Genomic DNA, 12458 nt, shown 5'->3' with positions numbered 1-12458 from the left:
AGGCTACCAATGATTCATATCCAGGAGAAAAGCTTGTGAAAAGTTTCTGTTTTTCATTATACAGTAAACCTAACTTTGTATCAAACACATTTGAATAAAATACATAGGATGAGTGGAATGTTTTGTTCTGTCCCGATTTTTTTCCTTCTTTATCTTTTTAGATTAAACACAGTTGATTTGAACACTGTTGAATTGAATACTGCAGTTGTGTCAAATATATTTTGGTTCCTCCCTTCAGAATTATACCAAATTTCTTTTGTGAGTCAAATATCCTGGCATCACATTGTCTTGCATAAAAATTCCTGGCTTTAATTTAATTGGTCCAATTGGTCCAATTGGTGAATTGTGACGGTGTCATGCATAATATGTACCTCCTGCATAATAAGCTGTACCGATGTTAATGACCCTGTTGTAATAGTGTGGGGCTGTCAATTAATCAATAATCCATTTGCTTAAATAACTTCAAATTAAATATTTTGCAAGCTGTAAAAACTGTAGTGTTTTGATTACTTTTTATGCAGGCCTCACTTCTGCAAAATATCAACAGGAAAAAGTAAGCAATAAATACTGTGCCTTTATATACGAAAAAACTCTTTGTGAATCAAGTCATATGTGGCTGCCAGTCATAAGTAAGTCAATACAGCTAAAATTATTTTTATTTTTGGCAAATTCTCATAATGAGTTAATGTTCGAGTGACTTTGCTGCGGCCTTCACCTTTTGAACCCCCATCTATCGATGTGTATTTGTTGTATCCTAGACTGGCATGTATCATTTTTATCTTTAGAGTACACGATCAACGCGTTCATTATTTCATGTATGACTATGAGTGTTTGTGTGTATTTACGTGTGTCATATGGATATGAATTTCTAAAATCTTTATTTTATTAAAAATTCATTGTTATGGTATAAAATTAAATGTGTGTATTCATCAGACATGTATACATTACATGGAAACAAGGTTAAGTCGAACCAACAGACAAATATTTTACTTGGTCTCGTTGACTTCGAGTTATCCGTGTCTTACTGACTTAAATACTTCAGCGTGGAAAAGGAAGACATATTTTCCTCACACCTTTACATATGGGGGTGAGACAGGGGAATCCCATCACGAGGGGAAGATTCTGAAGTTGCCAAACACTTTGTAAGCCTCATGTTTGGCAGCTTAATTATCTTACCCCAAGGGTTGAGATTCCCCTGTCTCACTCCCATGGGAGTGAATGATTATTTTTCTCTTGCACTGTCTTACCCTCTTATGTATCTAATATTGACGTTACATCAATTAATGCAAGGAAATGTTGACGTGACGTGATTGAATTGTCGACATGACGTCATTGTGCTGTTGCAGTGATGTCATGGTATTGTTGAATTGACGAAATACAAATTGTTGAGGACGTGAAAAGAGCATGTGTAGCTAGTTTTTTCTCTTGTGTAAAACTGCACCTATCCCTGTCCAGGGTAAGAGAAATCTCTATCCCACATAGGTGCACTGAGTGACCTCGGCAAGCCTCGGTTCTGACCCCTAATTCTAAACCTTCGGGTAGAATTTCTCTATCCCACATACTTACATATGATGGACTCTATTAATAAAAAAATTGAAACATTTGATTATTTTACCAGGATGTCGATAGACTAGTCATCCAGTTACAGGAAATTACAAATGTGTCCAAGAAAACATAGGTATACCTACCTAAATATCCACCATACAAATATGTGATATCAAGGTTAATTCAAATTTTAGAAATTACAAAATATGTTAAGGAATGTTTTCCATCATACTGTAAAATATAAATCAAAGTGGTGATGGTTGTACGATATCACAATAAGCTCATTAATCCGTCCCTTTTAACTCATATGAAGAACGTTTCATATGGAACATAACACTGACCATCACGTAATATTGCCATTTTGTAATTTAGTTTTACACTGAAAAATAACTTTTGTTTGTATAGCAATTGTCTTCATATCAACAAACAGTAAAGACTCATGCCTGGTAATTTTCGCCCCATGTTATTTACGCCCTTGAGCAACACAAAAGATATTCGCCCTGTTTTAAATTCGTCCTAAATGCTTTTCAAGAAATATCGTTTTTCTCGTTTGTAAAATCGGAAAATTCCGTTCAAAATTCTCAGTACAGTTGCTCTCGGACCACTCACGACATATCGAGTTCCCCAATTGTCTTACCAGCTGGGGTGTAAAATGTAATCAGGTGTGAAATAAAGAACGATTACATGTGTTCAGATTTTCTTTTAGTCCCTACTGATTCAAGTAGTATCAGGTATACATGGGTGATTTTAAGCAAACCCGATCAATTGTAGGTTCACTGCGCCATGTCTAATGACTGACTAGTGTTTTCTCTTGTTCACTTGTACATGCACATGAATGGAAGCCACAAGCAACGGTGAACTCATTAAGTTAGTCTTCTCCATGGCAGGAATTTGTTGTTACTGTATCTAATTTTTATCATGACTGACTACATAATTTAAAAAAATGACTTGATGCCGGGTGGAAGATTTTAAAAGTGAGGGAAGAGTGTAGCGAAACTGGACCGGATTGAACATCAATGACCAGGTAGCTCAATTGGTAGAGCATCTGGCTAGTGTTCAGAGGTCCCAGGTTTGAACCTCTGTCTGCATGGCCATGCATTTTTCCACTCCTCTTAATCACTAACTTACAACTAAACAAAAATGTATTATCTCTTGATTGAATTTTCATGTCAATCTTCTTTGATCCAAATTGGGGTCACTCTTACTATCAATATCAAACTCCACACAATTGCGGTACAAAGGTCCATAATATCTCGGACAAGTTGAAGATTCATTGTTTTTTCCTCAAGATCAAGGTAACCATGACTTATTTTAGAAAATCTTTGTCAGCACTGTAGCAGCTTCATTGCTTGTGGTATTTTGATAAAACCTCACGGACCATTATTTCTCCCATACTTCACAGGGTGATCCTGTGGTTGCTAGGTAAATCTGTCTTCACTGGGTTAAGCAAAGACAGCTGAAAGCTTTGACAACATGATAATGAATTGTTGACATGACATTGTTTCCATTATAACATCATAGAATCGTTGGGATATGAAATACCTGTCTCAATCCTAGGATGAATAACTTATGCATATCTTTATTTCAACTGGAATTTTGTTATTTGAACTGGAATTTTGTTTATTGATGAGTATATGAGAAAAGGGGCCACGGTGGCCGAGAGGTTAATAAAGGTGTCCGACACTTTATCACTAGCCCTCCACCTCTGGGTAGTGTGTTCAAAACCTATGTGGGGTAGTTGCCAAGTACTGATCATAGGCCGGTAGTTTTTCTCCGGTTGCTCCGGCTTTCCTCCACCTCCAAAATCTGGCACGTCCTTAAATGACCCTGGCTGTTCATAGGACATTAAAAAAAAAAAAAATCTGAGAAAAATGATTAAACATGGTTCTGTTCTGTGGATAGCGATATCTCAACCTAATCAAGTACAAGAGTTTGGCTGTGTGACATGAGGCTTATTAATCTTGGACAAGCTTGAGTTTGGCTGTTCGACATGAGGCTTATTAATCTTGAACAAGCTTGATTTTGGCTGTTCGACATGAGGCTTATTAATCTTGGACAAGCTTGAGTTTGGCTGTGTGACATGAGGCTTATTAATCTTGGACAAGCTTGAGTTTAACTGTGTGACATGACGCTTATTAATCTTGGACAAGCTTGAGTTTGGCTGTTCGACATGAGGCTTTTTAATCTTGGACAAGCTTGATTTTGGCTGTTCGACATGAGGCTTATTAATCTTGAACAAGCTTGAGTTTGGCTGTTCAGAAGGTGGCTTATTATAATCTTGGACAAGCTTGAGTTTGGTTGTTCGACATGAGGCTTATTAATCTTGGACAAGCTTGAGTTTGGCAGTTCAGAATGAAGCTTATTAATCTTGAACAAGCTTGAATTTTGCTGTTCTGCATGAGACTTATTAATCTTGGACAATCTTGGGTTTGACTCTTCTGCATGAGGCTTATTAATCTTGGACAATCTTGAGTTTCAAGGTGGTAAGGTCAAAGTCAAAACCACCATTACTCTTTTTGATCACCTGGAGAATGAACTGTGCTTGTGTCATGGTGTGACATCCATTGTCTTTTTCATTCTGTTCCATTTAAACAACATCTTCTCATTAACCAACAGTCAAGGAGTCATGATATTTGGCTGATAGGCTTCTTGGATGAGGCCTGAAAAAATTTGGGAAAAGAAATTACTTTGAATTATTTTCAAGGCGATAGGGGTCAAATTTGTTTTTTCTTTCAAGCGACTTCATTTCACAATGTGAAAAAAACTAATTTATGATATTTGCTGGTAGTTTCCTGGGATAGAGCCCCACAAAGTTTGTATAAAAAATGACCTTGGCAGTTATTCAAGGTCCCTGGTCAGATTTGTCGAAATATTCATACAATTTAACTTCTCACAATCCAAAAGGCATTGAATCATGATTTTAGGCTGTTGGGTTCCTGGGATTGCGTCCCACGAAGTTTATAAAAAAAATGACTTTAACTCATATTCAAGGTCACAGAGGTCAAAACATTCAAACAAAACACAAACCAAAAAACCTATAATCATTGATATTTTTCTAGTAGGTTCTTAATATGAAGTAAGGATAAATACAGTGTGCTGGTAAGATTAGATACAGTGTGCTGGTAAGGGTAAGTACAGAGTGCTGGTAAGGGTGAATACAGTGTGCTGGTTAGGGTGAATACAGTGTGCTGGTTAGGGTGAATACAGTGTGCTGGTAAGGGTGAATACAGTGTGCTGGTTAGGGTGAATACAGTGTGCTGGTTAGGGTGAATACAGTGTGCTGGTAAGGGTGAATACAGTGTGCTGGTTAGGGTAAATACAATGTGCTGGTAAGGGTGAATACAGTGTGCTGGTTAGGGTAAATACAGTGTACTGGTAAGGGCAAACACAGTGTGCTGGTTAGGGTAAATACAGTGTACTGGTAAGGGCAAACACAGTGTGCTGGTTAGGGTAAATACAGTGTGCTGGTAAGGGTAAACACAGTGTGCTGGTAAGGGTAAATACAGTGTGCTGGTAAGAGTAAATACAGTGTGCTGGTGAAGGTAGATACAGTGTGCTGATTAGAGTTAATACAGTGTGCTGGTTAGGGTAAATACAGTGTGCTGGTAACAGTAAATACAGTGTGCTGGTTAGGGTAAATACAGTGTGCTGGTAAGAGTTAATACAGTGTGCTGGTTAGAGTTAATACAGTGTGCTGGTGAAGGTAGATACAGTGTGCTGATTAGAGTTAATACAGTGTGGTGGTTAGGGTAAATACAGTGTGGTGGTTAGGGTAAATACAGTGTGCTAGTAAGGGCAAACACAGTGTGCTGGTAAGGGTGAATACAGTGTGCTGGTAAGAGTAAATACAGTGTGCTGGTAAGAGTTAATACAGGGTGCTGGTAAGAGTAAATACAGTGTGCTGGTAAGGGTAAATACAGTGTGCTGGTGAAGGTAGATACAGTGTGCTGGTAAGAGTAAATACAGTGTGCTGGTAAGGGTAAATACAGTGTGCTGGTAAGAGTAAATACAGTGTGCTGGTAAGAGTAAATACAGTGTGCTGGTAAGAGTAAATACAGTGTGCTGGTAAGAGTAAATACAATGTGCTGGTAAGAGTAAATACAGTGTGCTGGTGAAGGTAGATACAGTGTGCTATTAAGGGTAAACACAGTGTGGTGGTAAGGGTAAATACAGTGTGCTGGTTTGAGTAAATACAGTGTGCTGGTTAGGGTAAATACAGTGTACTGGTAAGGGTAAATACAGGGTGCTAGTAAGGGTACATATAGGGTGCTGGTTAGGGTAAATACAGGGTGCTGGTTAGGGTAAACACAGTGTGCTGGTAAGGGTTAATACAGTGTGCTGGTAAGAGTAAATACAGTTTGCTGGTGAAGGTAGATACAGTGTGCTGGTTAGGGTAAATACAGTGTGCTGGTAAGGGTAAACACAGTGTGCTGGTAAGGGTAAATACAGTGTGCTGGTAAGAGTAAATACAGTGTGCTGGTGAAGGTAGATACAGTGTGCTGATTAGAGTTAATACAGTGTGCTGGTTAGGGTAAATACAGTGTGCTGGTAAGAGTTAATACAGTGTGCTGGTAAGAGTAAATACAGTGTGCTGGTAAGAGTAAATACAGTGTGCTGGTAAGAGTAAATACAGTGTGCTGGTGAAGGTAGATACAGTGTGCTGGTTAGGGTAAATACAGTGTGCTGGTAAGAGTAAATACAGTGTGCTGGTGAAGGTAGATACAGTGTGCTATTAAGGGTAAACACAGTGTGGTGGTAAGGGTAAATACAGTGTGCTGGTTTGAGTAAATACAGTGTGCTGGTTAGGGTAAATACAGTGTACTGGTAAGGGTAAATACAGGGTGCTAGTAAGGGTACATATAGGGTGCTGGTTAGGGTAAATACAGGGTGCTGGTTAGGGTAAATAAAGTGTACTGTTAAGGGTAAATACAGGGTGCTAGTAAGGATACATATAGGGTGATGGTTAGGGTAAATACAATGTGCTGGTAAGGGTGAATACAGTGTGCTGGTTAGGGTAAATACAATGTGCTGATTAGGGTAAATACAGTGTGCTGGTAAAGATAAATTCAGTGTGCTGGTAAGAGTAAATACAGTGTGCTGGTTAGGGTAAATACAATGTGCTGGTAAGGGTGAATACAGTGTGCTGGTTAGGTAAATACAGTGTGGTGTTTAGGGTAAATACAGTGTGCTGGTAAAGATAAATTCAGTGTGCTGGTAAGAGTAAATACAGTGTGCTGGTTAGGGTAAACACAGTGTGCTGGTAAAGGTAGATGCAGTGTGCTGGTTAGGGTAAATACAATGTGCTGGTAAGGGTGAATACAGTGTGCTGGTTAGGGTAAATACAATGTGCTGATTAGGGTAAATACAGTGTGCTGGTAAGGGTAAATACAGTGTGCTGGTAAGAGTAAATACAGTGTGCTGGTGAAGGTAAATACAGTGTGCTGGTAAGGGTAAACACAGTGTGGTGGTAAGGGTAAATACAGTGTGCTGGTTTGAGTAAATACAGTGTGCTGGTTAGGGTAAATACAGTGTACTGGTAAGGGTAAATACAGGGTGCTAGTAAGGGTACATATAGGGTGCTGGTTAGGGTAAATACAGGGTGCTGGTTAGGGTAAACACAGTGTGCTGGTAAGGGTTAATACAGTGTGCTGGTAAGAGTAAATACAGTGTGCTGGTGAAGGTAGATACAGTGTGCTGGTTAGGGTAAATACAGTGTGCTGGTAAGGGTAAACACAGTGTGCTGGTAAGGGTAAATACAGTGTGCTGGTAAGAGTAAATACAGTGTGCTGGTGAAGGTAGATACAGTGTGCTGATTAGAGTTAATACAGTGTGCTGGTTAGGGTAAATACAGTGTGCTGGTAAGAGTTAATACAGTGTGCTGGTAAGAGTAAATACAGTGTGCTGGTAAGAGTAAATACAGTGTGCTGGTAAGAGTAAATACAGTGTGCTGGTAAGAGTAAATACAGTGTGCTGGTAAGAGTAAATACAGTGTGCTGGTAAGAGTAAATACAGTGTGCTGGTTAGAGTAAATACAGTGTGCTGGTAAGAGTAAATGCAGTGTGCTGGTAAGAGTAAATACAGTGTGCTGGTAAGAGTAAATACAGTGTGCTGGTGAAGGTAGATACAGTGTGCTGGTTAGGGTAAATACAGTGTGCTGGTAAGAGTAAATACAGTGTGCTGGTAAGGGTAAATACAGTGTGCTGGTAAGAGTAAATACAGTGTGCTGGTAAGAGTAAATACAGTGTGCTGGTGAAGGTAGATACAGTGTGCTGGTTAGGGTAAATACAGTGTGCTGGTAAGAGTAAATACAGTGTGCTGGTGAAGGTAGATACAGTGTGCTATTAAGGGTAAACACAGTGTGGTGGTAAGGGTAAATACAGTGTGCTGGTTTGAGTAAATACAGTGTGCTGGTTAGGGTAAATACAGTGTACTGGTACGGGTAAATACAGGGTGCTAGTAAGGGTACATATAGGGTGCTGGTTAGGGTAAATACAGGGTGCTGGTTAGGGTAAATAAAGTGTACTGTTAAGGGTAAATACAGGGTGCTAGTAAGGATACATATAGGGTGCTGGTTAGGGTAAATACAATGTGCTGGTAAGGGTGAATACAGTGTGCTGGTTAGGGTAAATACAATGTGCTGATTAGGGTAAATACAGTGTGCTGGTAAAGATAAATTCAGTATGCTGGTAAGAGTAAATACAGTGTGCTGGTTAGGGTAAATACAATGTGCTGGTAAGGGTGAATACAGTGTGCTGGTTAGGTAAATACAGTGTGGTGTTTAGGGTAAATACAGTGTGCTGGTAAAGATAAATTCAGTGTGCTGGTAAGAGTAAATACAGTGTGCTGGTTAGGGTAAACACAGTGTGCTGGTAAAGGTAGATGCAGTGTGCTGGTTAGGGTAAATACAATGTGCTGGTAAGGGTGAATACAGTGTGCTGGTTAGGGTAAATACAATGTGCTGATTAGGGTAAATACAGTGTGCTGGTAAGAGTAAATACAGTGTGCTGGTTAGGGTGAATACAATGTGCTGGTAAGAGTAAATACAGTGTGCTGGTTAGGGTAAATACAATGTGCTGGTAAGGGTGAATACAGTGTGCTGGTTAGGGTAAATACAATGTGCTGGTAAGGGTGAATACAGTGTGCTGGTTAGGTAAATACAGTGTGGTGTTTAGGGTAAATACAGTGTGCTGGTAAAGATAAATTCAGTGTGCTGGTAAGAGTAAATACAGTGTGCTGGTAAAGGTAGATGCAGTGTGCTGGTTAGGGTAAATACAATGTGCTGGTAAGGGTGAATACAGTGTGCTGGTTATGGTAAATACAATGTGCTGATTAGGGTAAATACAGTGTGCTGGTAAGAGTAAATACAATGTGCTGGTAAGAGTAAATACAGTGTGCTGGGGAAGGTAGATACAGTGTGCTATTAAGGGTAAACACAGTGTGGTGGTAAGGGTAAATACAGTGTGCTGGTTTGAGTAAATACAGTGTGCTGGTTAGGGTAAATACAGTGTACTGGTAAGGGTAAATACAGGGTGCTAGTAAGAGTACATATAGGGTGCTGGTTAGGGTAAATACAGGGTGCTGGTTAGGGTAAATACAGTGTACTGTTAAGGGTAAATACAGGGTGCTAGTAAGGATACATATAGGGTGCTGGTTAGGGTAAATACAATGTGCTGGTAAGGGTGAATACAGTGTGCTGGTTAGGGTAAATACAATGTGCTGATTAGGGTAAATACAGTGTGCTGGTAAAGATAAATTCAGTGTGCTGGTATGAGTAAATACAGTGTGCTGGTTAGGGTAAATACAGTGTACTGGTAAGGGTAAATACAGGGTGCTAGTAAGAGTACATATAGGGTGCTGGTTAGGGTAAATACAGGGTGCTGGTTAGGGTAAATACAGTGTACTGTTAAGGGTAAATACAGGGTGCTAGTAAGGATACATATAGGGTGCTGGTTAGGGTAAATACAATGTGCTGGTAAGGGTGAATACAGTGTGCTGGTTAGGGTAAATACAATGTGCTGATTAGGGTAAATACAGTGTGCTGGTAAAGATAAATTCAGTGTGCTGGTATGAGTAAATACAGTGTGCTGGTTAGGGTAAATACAATGTGCTGGTAAGGGTGAATACAGTGTGCTGGTTAGGTAAATACAGTGTGGTGTTTAGGGTAAATACAGTGTGCTGGTAAAGATAAATTCAGTGTGCTGGTAAGAGTAAATACAGTGTGCTGGTTAGGGTAAATACAGTGTGCTGGTAAAGGTAGATGCAGTGTGCTGGTTAGGGTAAATACAATGTGCTGGTAAGGGTGAATACAGTGTGCTGGTTAGGGTAAATACAATGTGCTGATTAGGGTAAATACAGTGTGCTGGTAAAGATAAATTCAGTGTGCTGGTAAGAGTAAATACAGTGTGCTGGTTAGGGTAAATACAATGTGCTGGTAAGGGTGAATACAGTGTGCTGGTTAGGGTAAATACAGTGTGCTGGTAGGGATAAATACAGTGTGCTGGTAAAAGTAAATACAGTGTGCTGGTAAGGGTACATACAGGGTGCTGGTTAGGGTAAAAACAGTGAGCTGGTTAGGGTAAATACGGTGTGCTGGTAGGGATAAATACAGTGTGCTGATAAGGGTAAATACAATGTGCTGGTAAGGGTAAGTACAGTGTGCTGGTAAGAGTAAATACAGGGTGCTGGTAAGGGTAAATACAGTGTGCTGGTAAGGGTAAATACAGGGTGCTGGTAAGGGTAAATACAGTGTGCTTGTAAAGGTGGATACAGTGTGCTGATAAGGGTAAATACAGTGTGCTGGTAAGGGTAAATACAGTGTGCTGGTAAGGGTAAATACAGTGTGCTGGTAAGGGTAAATACAGGGTGCTGGTAAGAGTAAATACAGTGTGCTTGTAAAGGTGGATACAGTGTGCTGGTAAGGGTAAATACAGTGTGCTTGTTAGGGTAAATAAAGTGTGCTGGTAAGGGTGAATACAATGTGCTGGTAAGGGTAAATACAGTGTGCTTGTTAGGGTAGATACAGGTTGTTTGTTAGGGTAAATACAGTGTGCTGGTTAGGGTAGATAAGGTGTGCTGGTTATGGTAAATACAGTGTGCTGGTTAGGGTAGATCAGGTGTGCTGGTTAGGGTAAATACAGTGTGCTGGTTAGGGTAAATACAGTGTGCTGATAAGGGTAAATACAATGTGCTGGTTATGATAAGTACAGTGCTTTTTAGGGCAAATAAAGTGTGCTGGTTAGGGTAAATACTGTGTACTGGTTAGGGTAAATACAGTGTGCTGGTAAAGGTAGATGCAGTGTGCTGGTTAGGGTAAATTGAGTGTGCTTGTTAAGGTAGATAAATTGTGCTGGTTAGGGTAAATACCATGTGCAGGTTAGGGTAAATACCGTGTGCTTGTAAATGTAGATACAGTGTGCTGGTGAAGGTAGATACAGTGTGCTGGTGAAGGTAGATACAGTGTGCTGGTTAGAGTAAATACAGTGTGCTGGTTAGAGTAAATACAGCGTGCTGGTTAGGATAAATACAGGGTGCTGGAAAGGGTAAATACAGTATTCTTGTCAAAGTAGATACAATGTGCTTGTAAAGGTAGATACAGTGTGCTGGTTAGAGTAAATACAGTGTGCTGGTAAGAGTAAATACAGTGTGCTAGTTAGGGTAAATACAGTGTGCTGGTAAGGGTAAATACAATGTGCTGGTTAGGGTAAATACGGTGTAGTGCTGGTAAGGGTAAATACAGTGAATTATTTGCTTAGGTAGAAATAAAAATTATTTGATAGGGTAGATACAGTAGATACAGGTTGTTTGTTAGGGTAGATATGGTAGATACAGGTTGTTTGTTAGAGTAGATACGGTAGATACAGGTTGTTTGTTAGGGTAGATATGGTAGATACAGGTTGTTTGTTAGAGTTGATATGGTAGATACAGGTTGTTTGTTAGGGTAGATATGGTAGATACAGGTTGTTGTTAGGGTAGATACAGGTTGTTTGTTAGGGTAGATATGGTAGATACAGGTTGTTTGTTAGAGTAGATATGGTAGATACAGGTTGTTTGTTAGGGTAGATATGGTAGATACAGGTTGTTGTTAGGATAGATACAGGTTGTTTGTTAGGGTAGATATGGTAGATACAGGTTGTTTGTTAGGGTAGATATGGTAGATACAGGTTGTTTGTTAGAGTAGATAAGGTAGATACAGGTTGTTTGTTAGAGTAGATATGGTAGATACAGGTTGTTTGTTAGAGTAGATACGGTAGATACAGGTTGTTTGTTAGGGTAGATATGGTAGATACAGGTTGTTTGTTAGGGTAGATATGGTAGATACAGGTTGTTTGTTAGGGTAGATATGGTAGATACAGGTTGTTTGTTAGGGTAGATATGGTAGATACAGGTTGTTTGTTAGGGTAGATATGGTAGATACAGGTTGTTTGTTAGGGTAGATATGGTAGATACAGGTTGTTTGTTACGGTAGATATGGTAGATACAGGTTGTTTGTTAAAGTAGATATGGTAGATACAGGTTGTTTGTTAGGGTAGATACGGTAGATACATGTTGTTTGTTAGGGTAGATACAGGTTGTTTGTTAGGGTAGATATGGTAGATACAGGTTGTTTGTTAGGGTAGATATGGTAGATACAGGTTGTTTGTTAGGGTAGATATGGTAGATACAGGTTGTTTGTTAGAGTAGATACAGGTTGTTTGTTAGGGTAGATATGGTAGATACAGGTTGTTTATTAGGGTAAATATGGTAGATACAGAGTTTATAGGTAAATATTGTGTTTTGTTAGAGTATCTACGGTATAAACTCCAGAGCCTGAATCATTCCATTAATTACATATTGTTTTGAGAGTAACACATGTATGCCAGTGTTGATGGAAATTAGAAAATGAAGGTAGTGTAGCTCTAATGTGTTCGAAAATT

General features: G+C 39.4%; 1 long non-coding RNA gene across 1 annotated transcript in view; it reads right to left on the bottom strand.

Moving 5' to 3' along the window:
- Window positions 1–2230: 2230 nt before the first annotated feature.
- Window positions 2231–12458, bottom strand: part of LOC117325279 — a 30328-nt gene continuing 20100 nt past the window's right edge. The window contains exon 2 of the long non-coding RNA XR_004532231.1: window positions 2231–4205. This is a non-coding gene — a long non-coding RNA (uncharacterized LOC117325279). The remainder of the gene's footprint in view (window positions 4206–12458) is intronic.

The sequence above is a fragment of the Pecten maximus genome, chromosome 4 (assembly GCF_902652985.1).
Source record: "Pecten maximus chromosome 4, xPecMax1.1, whole genome shotgun sequence".
NCBI classification, from domain to species: Eukaryota; Metazoa; Mollusca; class Bivalvia; order Pectinida; family Pectinidae; genus Pecten; species Pecten maximus.
The sequence above is the reverse complement of the archived record's forward strand: the minus strand, read 5'-3'. Positions and strand labels throughout refer to the sequence as shown.